General features: G+C 39.8%; 1 long non-coding RNA gene across 1 annotated transcript; it reads left to right on the forward strand.

The window, feature by feature from the left end:
* Positions 1-682: 682 nt before the first annotated feature.
* On the forward strand, positions 683-10,673 carry LOC105279963. Its single transcript, XR_002193303.2, has 2 exons — positions 683-852; positions 922-10,673. It is a non-coding gene; the product is annotated as an uncharacterized LOC105279963 (long non-coding RNA).
* Positions 10,674-14,398: the final 3,725 nt, after the last annotated feature.

The following is a 14,398-nucleotide window of genomic DNA, read 5'->3' on the forward strand; positions in this document are numbered from 1 at the left end:
ATCCTATCTTTATTAAATTACGTATTATATAAATATTAAATTACGCATTTAAATAACACGTAAAATGTAATATCTTTAAATTATCACGAGCAGAATGAATATAAGACGTATTTTTGTTGCAATTATGGAGTTTTTCGTATACGCGGGTGTAACAAAATTTATTGCAATGGCTGTCATGCGTCAATAATCGAGCCATTATTAGCAACGCGAAGCGAAAGATATTTGCGGATGACGTGATAATCAACTTATTTTAAAACTGCATCCACCTGTAATGTCAGAGATTAATTTTACATGAAAGAGAGATGATATTAACGTACGTCGACGTATAGTGTAATAATTTAAGTACATTGCTTGGTTTTTATGACAACCTCAAAAGTCGGCAACAATCGCGGACAGAAGCACTGCGCATATAGATTTTAGTGTGTGTGATTATTAAAATTATAAATTTGGAGAATAATTAATTACGTGCATCAAGACTCTTTTAATTAAACTGTTGGATGAAATTCAGCGGACTGAATCAAATTTGTTGCAATATTCTCACTTATCACGAGTGGTGTAATTAACTTTTTAATCTCTTTCTAGTTTCTTCTATTACAAAAATGATTGTCGTATGAATTATATCGTGGAATCAACTTTGTGGACACAAGTGGTATATATTTTTCAATTCTTCTGTGCAGTGGAGATCCACCAGAAGCATCTACCGCCGATATCAGGATCTACGACCATATCGGTACAAGGCCACCCCAAGTCCTCTCCACCCGCATTCCATCGCACAGAAACGGAATTTCCTTGGGGGTCGCGGGAGAAAATGAACAATGAGCGAAGCAAGAGGAACGTCAACCGGCAATTAAAGTATCTCAAAGAACGATAAGCCTTCTCCCGCTCCCCTCTCCCTTCTACAGGTCGCTGTTACTGTTCAAGGTGAGTCGCGATTTACCCGCCAGGAGATCGAATCTGGTTCTGCTCCTCTCGCTGTCCTCGTAGCCCTCGAGGTCGTCCTCGTAATCGTCGTAATCCTCGGGGACGGGGCGCCGGTCCCCGTCCTTGTCGCTGGAGTTTCGCGAGAGATTGTTGCCGAGCGGACCCCTCTGGGCGGCCTGTCGCACGCGGGCCTGATGATCATTACTAAAGAAGACCGACGGCGGCGGCGGCGTCGACAGCTGAGAGCCCTGAAGGCGACGCTGAAGATACCGGGCCAAGAGCGCCTGTACCGCGTCTCTCTCCGCCGTGCCTGGAAGACAGAAAGAGAGACTCGCTCTCGTGATCAGTCGACTACATCCTCCCGATCTTATCGTATCCCGCTCGGTCCTCGTATCCGCATTCTTATAATCTCATCCTCGCCCTCGTCTCGTCTCGCTCTCTCGCCGTCTATTTCTCTTCTCTTGCGATTTTATTTACTTATTTTTTTATCATGAATTTCTTTTTTCTTTTTCTTTCTCTTTGTCTCTCTCTCTCCTTCTCTGCGGAAAGAGCTCGAGGATCATCGGCGATCGAGGAATTCTTCTTCTTGCGTCATGTGCAAAATGCATCGCGTACGTATCCTCGTACAAGCGTAAGGATATGAGCGATCTACGCCCCGATGAGAAGCGGGTTGGGCAGTGGGTGTGATCCCTCGTATCCGTGTCAGAGTGGCAGAGAGATCGATAGCAGATTGACGTGGGTCTTTTCGTTAGTTCCGGGAGGAACGATCGCATCCGGGATGATCTCGGATATCCACAATTGGCGTAGAATAAAAATCGCTCTGGATCTCGCGGGAGAAGTTTATTCTAAGAGTCGCAAAAATTGTCAAAAGTCAACGCCGCTGAATCTCAAATCCTAAATTTCATTGTAGAAAATAAGAGCAATGACGTCAGGAATTCTTAGTCACTGAATGAAACAAGATTCGTCGATAATTTGCGTAAAAATGTACGTGCGAACGTAACCACGTTCACGTAACAATGATTTGAAATGTAAGATACACAAGAGGAGATATTCAAAATGACATGTAGAGAGATGAAAGCTGCGTTTGCCTTCAATTTCAACGTATATCGGTGAATGCAAACTCGGGCGGGCACGCTGATAATATGGAAACAACATACGGCGGAATACTCGAGTCCAGCAGGACACTTGATTAGAGTGGACCTGCCTGCATTTGATGTTGAAGAGCGCTTGCGAATCATCGTTCAGCATCAATGTGTGTGTGATTCCTGGCTGCATCGACGAGATGGAAGGATTCACAACTACTTGATGTCGCATTGCGTAAGACATACTCAACATGCAAGCGTCATCGATCGTGCATAGAAACGAAACGAGTTTAACTTCGTTAGCTTTTTAATTAAGTAAATCGTTCCTGCAAGTTTGCGACGTGTCTTTTGAGAATTTTAAATCAATACGATGAACATTTTATGTCAAGACTCGTTCAGCTCATCATTTTCCTTTGAGAAAAAGTTTTTAGAGTTTGGAATATACATGTGCTTCTAGTATAAATATTATACGGAGATGTTTTATATTTGTATTAAATATTATACGAGGAATAAATGATATTTGATAATTTAAGATTTGTTTCAGAATATAAAAACCGGTTATGCAAGTTAAAATTATAAGATGATTTTAAGTATTAAAGAAGATTTAATTATTATATATATTCTAGCAGCTTTTAAATTAAAGTTAGAAATTACTGCATATTACGCACATATTATGAAGACCAGCAAGTTACTAAATAAATTCCCATATGCCAAGTAAATTCTGCCAAAAGAGTTAAAGATAAACGTAGGAACGAATGATTAACGGCGCGGTAGACTGGACAAAGTCGCGGGAGTAGTTGAGGATTTGTGGCAGCGAGAAATCCAATTTTCGGCAAAGTCCAGAACCGAGAACGAGCACAATTATATCGATCTCTTCCTGCAAACTCGTTCGCTAGCGTGGCCGTCACGTAATTGCAGTGGATTAATCCTATCGCGCGGATTTCATCGATTCCTCCCATGCTTTTTTACCACAATCCTTCTTGCTGGGCGGAGACAGCCATCAGATTGTTATTCTGGACAGCGGCTTCGTGTAATTAAATTGCACAGGCGAGCGCTGATCCTATTATGAAAAAGCACCTAAGCAAAACGGCGTGAAACGAGCAACGCGCGCGCTCTGTTTTCTCGTTATATTTCGCGCGCGAGCTGGGAAATGCACGCTCGGCTTGATCGCAAAGGATCAACCTTCCGACACAGAGTTGATGCCCTGGTAAGGATTTTCAGAAGAGAGAGACAGAAGCGAGAGAGAAAGAGTGAGAGAGAGAACTACTGCCGGGATCTTTTTGCTTCGCGGATCTTGTTAGCCTTGCTTTAGCGCGCAAGCTAATTCGACGAGCATGCTTTAAAAACATTGATCATTTATTTTCGTATATGCATGCTACTGATATTTATATTTATCGAGCAATTAATAATATTATTTTTTAATCTGAGAGTATGTAATATTCAATCCGAAATGACGGAAATTTGACGGAATATTGCAATGAATGATCTGCATTGATGCGAAACGCATCGTATATTTTTATTTGAAAGTCGTATGATTTTATGTGAAATGAATTGCGATGTTAATTTAAATGGTATTGATAGATTATATAGAAAGAGCTGTTAAAAATACTGATCGAGTGCTTGGAAAAAGCGTTTGAAAAACATCGAACACAACCAAACACATACGATAATAACGTATCGTCCCGAATTTTCCGTATTCAGTTTGATGTAAAAACCAAACATGCGATCAAAGCTAATATTTGGCGCGTGTAACGACAATTAGGAAAATTCTCGTACGTGTTTCCGCAAGACAACACATAACGCGTTGTTCGATATCGGAAAAATAATAGAATGTCACGTTTCAAAATGTTCCTGCCGCTATCGTTTCCATTTATTTTCAACGGAAAAAGGTCTGCAAGTAATCGTGCCTACGGTCTAAAAAATATTTTGCCAAATAAATTTTGTTCTTTATTGCAGAGAAGTTATTTCGCGAAGCTATTGGATCTTTATGATGCAGCCAACTACGCGTCCGAAAAATCAATCATCGAAATTGCGAAAATGATTGAAATCTCGTAAATCGTAGTTTCTCAACAACGAATCCGATCGAGAGGTTGGAGCAAGTGAATCGTGAAATAGAACTGAAAGGCGTAAAGAGCGTCATCGGGCGATTGGTTGCGCGGGATAGATGCTCTCACGGGAGAAAAATTCTTCGCGCATTTGTAAGAAAAAGCACGAGAAAGATCGCGGAAAAGCGCGGGTCATGCCACGCAATAAATCGGGAGGATTTCCTCGCGGATGCAACGCGAGATTCGCTCTAAGAAGAACTTAGCGGTCTCCTCGAGCGAAGATGCAAATCCGCGAAAAACCACCATTGGCGTACGGATTTCTTCGTGAACCGGAATCCAAAATGTCCTCTCAGACACAGAACAGATTTCATGCGGAACCGCAGAGGATAGGTATCAAAGAATTCGCAAAGGAGACGATCGAACGAGAAATTTTGGCCGGTTTGTAAGAAACAAGCAAAACATTTCCAAGAGAAGGTGCATCTTCTCATCTTATTTAAAGGAATTTATTTCGGACAAGAATAAAGCGACACGAAGTGCGCGTTGCCAGGAAATGCGAAATATTTTCTTCGGAAGAAAATTATCTCAGCTGAGTACCCGCAGCGTCGCCAAAGACCCGCTCAGAAAGAAAAATTCAGGATATTCCCCCGAACCGAAGTACAAAGAAAGCAAAAGAATTTGGGAATTGTCTAGCCAAGTTTGACAGATTAGATAAGGTTGGACGGTAACGTTGCATGATTCGGTTATTGGATTCCTTTCAAAAAAGTAAATGTACGTAAGTGAGTGATTATATTTGGAATTTATTTCTCTTAAGAGTTTCTTTAATACATTTTTATATAAATTTTTGTCATATAAGAATATTACATGTTTAAAGCATATTAATATATAACGATTCTTTAGCAAGCATGAAGAAAATATGTTTCTATTACATTAATCAGATTTTATATTAATCAACAAATAATTCGTCTCGATAATTATAGTTCTGCTTCTTGTTGTGCATACATTTAATTAACAAATTATATTAAAAATTTGTATCATTGACAGTTATAATAATTCCCTTTTCTCATCAAAATGGATATTAATCTTTGTCAGAGACTCAATGAAATCTCTAGAAATCAACTCCAAAGGAATCAACATGTCAAAATTCAAGATCAAATGCACGGAAACGCAATCGAGAAAAGATTACAAAGTCCGAGTGGAAGTCTTTCTAAAATTGCTGGACAGTGAATCTAGCAGGAACTCGCGCGCGTCTAGGAACTCCTACGATCAGAATCCCAATTCGGCCGGAAAATTCGACGGAAAACGTTCCGCTTTCCAAGGTCAGTATTCCGCTCGAGCGAATTGTCGACTCGTCGTCATCATCTTTCTCTCTCTTCCTTTCTCTCTCTCTCTCTTTCTTGATATCTCGATGTCCGAAGAAATCGTTACGGCCGACAGCCGGAGAAACGCGAGTGTCACTAGAAGTGATTTAAGCTTTACACTACCGAGAGCTCGAGAGAGAGAGAAGCCACGCGTTAAAATGGAATGCAGGCTATAATATCCGGCGCGCCCGAACTGATTTGCAAGTTTCACGTCCGTCGTCCAGGTCCAGGCCGTCGTGGCGCGCACAGAAACCTCAGGCTCCTTCTGCAATTCATCTTGTCCCAGCTTCATAATTCAATGACTTTCGGAAGTACGTTTCCTCCGAATTATTTCCTCGATGGGCCACCTGAATGTTTTATGTGATTTTAAGACAGCCGCGCTACCGTAACTGGCGATAGCACGCGATGCGCTTTTACCGTAATTGGATCTAAATTCTGGAACAGATGAGCGGAGTCTAATAAAAGCTCCGCCGCTCGAGCACGAGCTATTATTGTGTCGGAATCAATGTTATCCTATTATAGCGAGTTATAAGGATGGTATTGAAGAACGCCAGCGATACGAAATAATTTACCGCGCGCGACGATAACACCACTGCAACGATATGAAAAGGAAGACGAACAAAATAGAAAGATATTCGTAGATAGAAAATTATAAATACGAGTTGAAAATATTTAATATTTCGCAGTAAATAGTAAAATTACCCAATAATATTGTCCACAAACAACATACACACACATATGTGGAATGGAGACATGTATTATAAGCGTAAATAAAATATAGAGATACATATGTAAAATTTGAAATAATTTATTTTAAATTAAATGTAGCATTTGCATATCCGTTGTCACTAATTTCTTTTTCTATATGACATAGTTCAATAAAGATGGAACGTGTGCGCTTTGCTTTAAATTTGCTTGGATGGCAACTGGAAAAAGCAGCACGGGCGGTTCGTACTGCTTGACTTGCAAAGAGGAAAATCAAGCCGTTCGATTACCTGTTCCAACGAGGCGCATTCATATGAATTTCGTTTCAATCGTCAATGTGGACTTCAACTCTATCGAGTACGAAATCTCTCGCCTTAAAATATCGTAAATTTTACGGGAGAGATATGGACCAAGCGATAGAGATGTTCGTAACGTGCACATATTTAATATCCTATTACATACACGTTACGATAATTAATATGCACGTAAGTATCTGCATAATCTACAGAACAAAGTCTATATCTGGTGATACACTTATTGTGAAAATATTGAAATGAAAATAAAACATCATGCTCAATTTCACAATTTACTCTTCAACCGGAGTTTAACTCGTTAATGAAGAATTCATACTTCGTCCGATGTCCGATGTATGACGTTCAATAAGAGAGTTCGTTTTCTAGAGATTCTACACGTGACGTATTGTGAATTCTCCATTAACGAGGTAAACTCCGGTTAAAGTAAGTTGTGGAACTGGGCCTAAAAAAAAATGCACACAGATATTTCTTTATTACAATCGATGATACCGATACTCTACACCTTTGTGCAAAATGGTGCAGGTGCTCGTCAAAGAAGACGCGGCGTTTTCGCGGATTTCCTCCAATGATATGGATGCGATGCGATGGATTCAAATGCAATCGCTGAGACCGGCTGAAACGGGCCATTTGCTTTGAAAATGAGCGGAGGAGTCGACAAACGCTGATGGCAATGTTTGGATGTGTACTTTTGGGAGGTTTTCCCCGCGAGAAAAGCACAGTGTTTCGAGATTTATACGGCGTAAATAGCGAAAGATCCTGTGTAAACGCTGGCGTTTCGTATATACGTGAGTTCCTGTACGTGACAAGTGCCTTAAGTAATGGTAAACAGTGGCGGCGCATCGTACACGGGAGTTCGGCTTCGAGGCACGTTCTCACCGTCAATACAGCGACGCTGCTCATAAATGTCTTTCTAAATCTTCCGCGCGAAAGAACCGGGAAGCTAATCCTCCCGTGTTGGCCGGGATGTAGTGCAATGTAACGAGATACAACGGGAGAGTTACGTGGCAATTAAGTCTCGCGCATTGACTCGAAAGCTATCTAAATACATGTAACACATTTGAGCCCTTTATCATGCATAATCCTCTGTTTATAATATTTCATCCTGAAAAACATTCAATTAATTATTTATTACATAAATGTAGAAGAGCTAAAAGTGTAAAATGAGAAGCGTAAGAAGGATTTAAGGATTTGTCCTTTTGTTTCAAAGATTTATTTAAGCAAAGGAGGCAGAGAAAGATGTCCTCGCTTTTCTTCAAAAATTCTTTTAGCGAATGTTACTTTTAGTTATGCTCGTTGTAATGTTTGGCGAAGAAGATTGCGCATCACGGGTCCTCTACCGTAAAGACCGGTGTAAGCATAACTGCTAAAACGGAAAGTCCGCCAATATATCAGCGCGATGGTGCTTCCGAGAGAAAGTGTCTGTCTGCCGCTAGTGCGACCATTCTTCTGATATACCGCCCCCATTTCGCAGTTTGACGGGAAAGAAGCGGTAGAGTGGCTCGAATGCGACTGACAATAATTTGTCAACTCGGCCACTCACGACTTCTTACGTCGTTCCTTTGGACAAAGAGAATTCCGTCGGAAGAGCGGAGATTTCCCGTCTGAATTTCTTGCCGGTCGCGTTTCCACGCGACGACACGAGATTTCATAATTGCGCGAGTGCATTACAGGAGTGTCCCAGGCTTCCTGAAATTGCACGATACTCCGAGAACTCGGCGAAAAATCCAGGCGAGATGCATCGAGAGCCTTCATGAGCTATTTCGGCGCAAAGTGCATTTGGCAAAGAGCAATAATCGGGATGGCCGTTCGCTTGTATTATCGTAAATTTATTGAACGTGCGTTTTTATTGTCATTATTTTTTATTTGTGCATTAAATCTTCTAACTTTATTGCAGCGCTTTCTTTATGCTTCTACAGAAAAGAAAATTTAAAATTGTATGTCTTGCGTTAATAAAATTGAACGAAAACTTTTTGAAGAAAGCATTTAGAGATCGATTTTATAATTTTTGAATTTCTTCTTACTGCTTTGCACTATTATACATTAATCCAAATCGCATAATTTCGATTTCTTTTATAACACTTTATCAAGAGTGAGAGGGGGAAAGAGAGAGGGGAGGGGGAGAGAGAGAGAGAGAGAGAGAGAGAGTAACTGACATTTGTATAAAGATAAAAATTATATTATAGATGGTTCTATTAAATTGATTGCCTTGCGCTGGATACCTTCTCGAGACTCGATATTGTTACGTAATGCGGCTTTCGATAGACGCAACCATTCGAACACGAACGAATAGCGTTTCCTAATTGGCAGCTTTTTTTCCGCAGTAATTGGGAGCTGTCGGGGAGCTTCTCCGCGAAGAGACCTCGAATGGGAAAGATGTGAATTGGAAGATAGAGAGAGAACCATCGGCAATAAAATGGAAAATATTTTTGCGAGAAATGGAATCAGCAGACTGAACCATATGAAACATACATATGTTATAAATTATTCTTGTGACGCGTAATAATTTAAATCATGTCTGACAGATCAACTCACGTATCATTGAAAAAGTTTTTTTAAAAATCCAATCATCGACATTTCATTTTTGCGGATTAAGGTATACTTTGACGTATGCTGATTTCATTACTGTGTACGAAATATTGGTTACTACCTTTAAACAAGTGGCATTTATAATAATTATGATAAATCAATGTATAATAAATAAACGTAATTGTGTCGCGTTTATTTTTGTAAATAATTCTCATTTGTTGTAACGCAGGAAATATTTTTTCTATTCGTATAAATAAATCTCTCGGTTGCACGTTTGAATGTACACGATCGAATAAAACATGCATCACCCGACGACGTTTCATGATTTCAGAAATATCCGTGTCCATAAAACCCCCATGAAACATTAATGGTGATCGTGGCGTCCGCCGAGCGATTTATTCATGCGAGACGTCGATGTGCACCGAGCACATCAAATGTTTAGTCTCCAATAAAAATTCAATTTTCAATCTTCTAACGCGTTGCCTTAGCTATGCGGCAGAGAAGCGGCAGTCCAACGGTCGCCAAAGTTTGCAACCCCGCGGCAAATTACACCACCGTTCGCAGTGTAAATGTTTGAACTACTGCGGCTGCTGCTGCGCCACGCATATGCGCTCCATGCGATGTAAGACATTGTTCTAATGGTCTCGAAATTTGAACAGAAAGTTACGACAGTCTCGCAGAGATCCCTTGAAAGCTACGCGAGATAAAGCTCGTGTCGCCGGAAGCGCCGTGCGATTATCGACAGTCCCTTGAATGCTTATAATTATTACACGGTTCAGCATCGCATTATAGCATCGCTCAAGTGAAGTGGCATAATTAAGAAAAGAGTGATATGACATTTATGCAAGCTTTTTACATTTATATTTAAAGCTATTGAACGAGTAAACCGTCGGCAGTTTGTTTACGTTCATTTTCTATTCTCTTTAAGGTTCAACTCGAGACATGCGTGAGCGTCATTGAATTAATTTTTTATTATAAGAGATGTCTATGTACAGCACAGTAAACTAGCGATAAAGCATTAAAGAATTGCTGGCAATTACTTATTTACAGAAAATTTACGGCTGTATTTGCCGTGCATCAATCTGCTCTCTAATTAATTAACGTAACATGACGTGGAGCTCATCAATATGGCACAATAGAGAAACGACGAAAGTAGTGTCGAACATTTGGACAAAGTTACGAAAGTTCGCTTAGAACTTTGCGAAGAGATGAGCATCACGGGCAACTTTGTGGCTCCAAATTACCTAAAATACGAAGTACTTCCCGAGACTGTGTAGCTTCCTGTATAATCTACGTCATTCATGTAATGTAGCGTCACATTATGCGCGAAATACGTTATACTATGTAGGATGCAACTGTTACCGTCACGGAGTACTTCAAAGGACCGCTTGCCAGTACCATCTGATTGCAATTTAAACGTTATTACGCTACGGTGCAAGATACGTACACATATTCAAAGCTTTTAATAGTTTTTAAAATTCTATATCTGATTCTTATCTGAATAAACTCTAAAATTTTCGCACGATCGTGTCATATATCATTTTCGAAATAAATCATTGTATGTTTGATTTAAATATTATCTATCGGTATTTCAAGTATCGTTTAAATATCTTCACATTCTAATTTTATACCTTGAATTATGGTCCATTAGTAGTATAAAATAATTGTCCACGATTTTGCCAAATGATATTTTAGAAATAAATCAGTGTATATTGGACGTAAGTATTATTTATCATTATTTCAAGTACTTTCACGTTTCAATTTTGTATCCTGATTTGCGTTTTTATTTATCGTGCAAAGATCCTTCGCGTCACAATCCTAAAATGCTCTAATGGAGCGGAAACTTCCGTGTGGCTTCTATACAGTGTATGTGCTACGCTTCGTGCATACTACTGCAACATTTATGTTGCGAACGAAAGCACAACGTAGCACGGACCACAAGAATCGTATTGGAGGTCACGAGGGGGAGGCGCACGTTCGTCCGATCGTTTCGGGAAAATCAGCGAACTTTCCCCCAATCCTGCCGACGCAATTATCCGAAGTTCCGGTTTCCGATCGGCCCGTTCTCGTCCCGGATATTTCGTAGGTTAAACTTTTCCGCGTAGAACGAGCCCGGTGACCTCCTTCCGTTCTTATTGCCCACATCGCGAATTGACGGTGCACGGCGCAAGTTTGTAAAAGTTTCATTTAAATCGGCAAGTGCGCTCAAATAAACCCCCTCCGATCGTCCCCGATGCGGGATTGCCTCGCGAGATTCGATCCGCTGCCGGAAATTGTCTGTTTTCTGCGTGCCATGCAATTTCGATATCACGTTATGAATAATGAGCTCCATTTGCCTCTTCCTCGTTCAACTCTATATTATTATTAGAATATTATCAGAATATTATCAGAACGGAAATAAAGAGAAATAGCACTGGGCTATATTGTTAATTTCATCAACAAAAATTTGTTATTAATTATGAGCGTCTTTTAATACTCTCGGTTGTAGCCTACTTGTGTAACGCATCTTTTATATCGTTTATTTCTCATATTGTTGATACAGTAACGCAAAGTAGAAGATTACAAATTTGCAAATCGCGGTTTTATGTTGAAGATATAGGAGTACTCCGAAAGTGTGAGTAGCTTCATCCGGCCGGCAGGCAACACAGAGCAAATACGGGTGTTCAGCAACGAAAGCGTTTAGCTCGTAGAAGCATAAAATCATCGAGGTATCGCGACTACGCAATATTCGCATACAATGCAGCGAGCGCTCGGATCGGGCAGACAATAGTCGTTTTTTCGTTCGAATGGGAACAAGGCTGAAGGGACGAGCGCACGTGTACGTACGCAGTGCGTGCTGTAATATAAATCATACCTCGAAATAGATTCGAACAGCCTATCGTCGTGGATTGCGATGTCGGTACGCCGTAAATGCCTGAGCACACAAATCCGATTTGCGTGGAAATCTTATCAAAACGCATTGCGTTAAGCTCTTTCATTAGTTCTCTTATAATTTCATGCTATTTCATTTCTGTATTAGATCTACTTATAACAATAATAATAACCATGAAGATTATTAACGTAAGAAATAATCTCTATAGTCGCCATCCGTGAAATGGATACACTAAATAGACTAAATATAAGTTATAATATTAAGTTAAATATTAATCTTGTTGCTGATAAATGTCGCGGATATTTTTTATAAGTGTTCGATACATGAACTCATCCACTCAATTATTTCCAATCGCACTACGCTGCATAGAATCTTTTATTATTTTCCCGTACAGTAAAATGAAATCATTGACTTTATTTCATTGTTATTGCGCGTACCAAGTGACTACCATTTGTTGGTGGTGATTTCCCGGATGACCAAACGAAAAGTTCAATCGATGAGCACAACAATGTGATAAAATGGCGATCAGTACGCGCAATGCGCCAGCAATCATTGCGTTTGCGATTTGCTCGCTAAACGAATTTGGAAAGAGAACATGCACGAGTGTTGTCCAACGTTGCTCACGTTAAATACATCGGTTTAATTATCAATTAAGCGCTGTAAACGAAGCTCGGTATGTACGAATGTTGCTGTTCTGCGATCGAACTCGTTTATTCGGGTATACACATAAATTACCGGCGGCATCGCGGATCATTGTTACGATTGTAAAATTCTATCACTTTTATTACGTCATTATCAGGTTTATTACCGGGCACTATAATACACGATTACCGTCATATCGTCGTAGCGTGCTGGCAGAATGAAAATTCCGATTTTCATTAAGTGTCACCGGTTTCAATTAAAATAGGATTTTCAATTTCCAGCGGAATATCAATTAGGAACCAATTTTCCAACGACGAGGTCCTACTCCCGCCTAGCTGGAGGAAAGCCCTGATTTCGATTCCGCTTTAATTACATCTGCCCAACACTGATTGCCTATTATATGCTTCTAGACGAGTCTAACAAGCTCTTCCTGTCTCTCACTCTCTTTTTCTCTCTCTCTCCCTCTCTCGCTACGTGAAGAAAGCTTTTTTAGCTGCAACATCCTCGATCTCCAATCACTGCACGTATTCAACGGCGCTACATTTTTCACAATATCTTGCACGATTTGATAAATCACAGGGCATATCCACAAGCGTTACTAATTCCAATGTAATTCGATTGAGCTCAGCTTAGCAATCAAAGTTAAAAGACTAGACGCTAATAAGACCATTTTTCGCTGAGATAATACAATTACAGTTTATCAAAGTTTAATTTAAAAGAGCTTGAAAGATCAATTTCTTCTCAGGTTAAAATTATTTATTCACTTTCTTTTTTAGAGGAAAGAACATCTTCGATGAGAGAAAGTCTGGAAGTATAAGATACATCTTATACTATTATAAGACGTTCTTTCTGTAAAATTAGTAAGAGTAGTTTTTATTTTAAATCGTTAATTTAGGAGCAAGCTTCACCAGCTTACTCAGCAGATTCCCATAATTCAGATGAATAAAATAAAATCGCCCGCATACGATTTTCTTTCGGATGTAACAGGTACGAGAGAGAAACCGGGGATTTCCCGGGGATTTTTCGCGGCGGAAATATTCATTCCGGAATCTCTCGCGCACGAGAGATCCTCACTTAATTCGATCCTTTAACCACTCTCTCCATCTTATTCGACGGGATCGGTGACGTCGAATCTCTCTTGTATCGCGGCTGGATTCTTGACTCCAATCTGCTCCCAATCTGCTCCCAATCTCGCGGAACATCGTTCGCCAGGGTTCGTTCGAATTCCAAAGCCCCCCTGATTCCGTTGCGTTTGAGTTTATCGAGCGGACGAAGTCTCTGTGTACTCTCCGTGTTCGCTTTGCGATCGCTCGAGCCGCAAAAATTTTATGTGGAAACTACGGGAACTACCTGCGAGACACGGAACTCCGGCCTCTGTAATGGCCCATTTTGAAGATGAACTTCGCAGCTCGTGAGCGAGAAGCGGACACGAGCGAGAATCGATCGCGTCTCATTCCGATATCTCGCGAATAGTGTTCGAGTTTTACGTGTTTTTAATTATTATATTTAATGCATTTTTATTTGCTAATACGAGATTCAGATTGTCGAACTAAAATTTGTAAAAATTAATTCGAGATATTAAATAATGGAATAATAAATTTATATAATATGGATAATAAATTTATCAAGATACAATGCTAAAAGAAATTGAGCTTAAGCTTTCTTTGCGATTTATAACTCTCATTTCATTTTGCATGATTATGTCACGATTATGATTATGTCAAAGCTAATCATATGTAATTTTTTTCTTCTTTATCTTTCTTTTGTGTAAATCGCTGAATATGTTTTGATATATTTAAATACGTATTGCAAAATGTCATTATATATAATTTTGTTATCATTTTACAAGTGAATGAATTTAATAAATTCTTATACAATATTACAGCTATCATGGGCTACAAAGATTTGTAAAAAATTACACCGCAATCAGACC

The sequence above is a fragment of the Ooceraea biroi genome, chromosome 1 (genome assembly GCF_003672135.1).
Source record: "Ooceraea biroi isolate clonal line C1 chromosome 1, Obir_v5.4, whole genome shotgun sequence".
Lineage (NCBI taxonomy): Eukaryota > Metazoa > Arthropoda > Insecta > Hymenoptera > Formicidae > Ooceraea > Ooceraea biroi.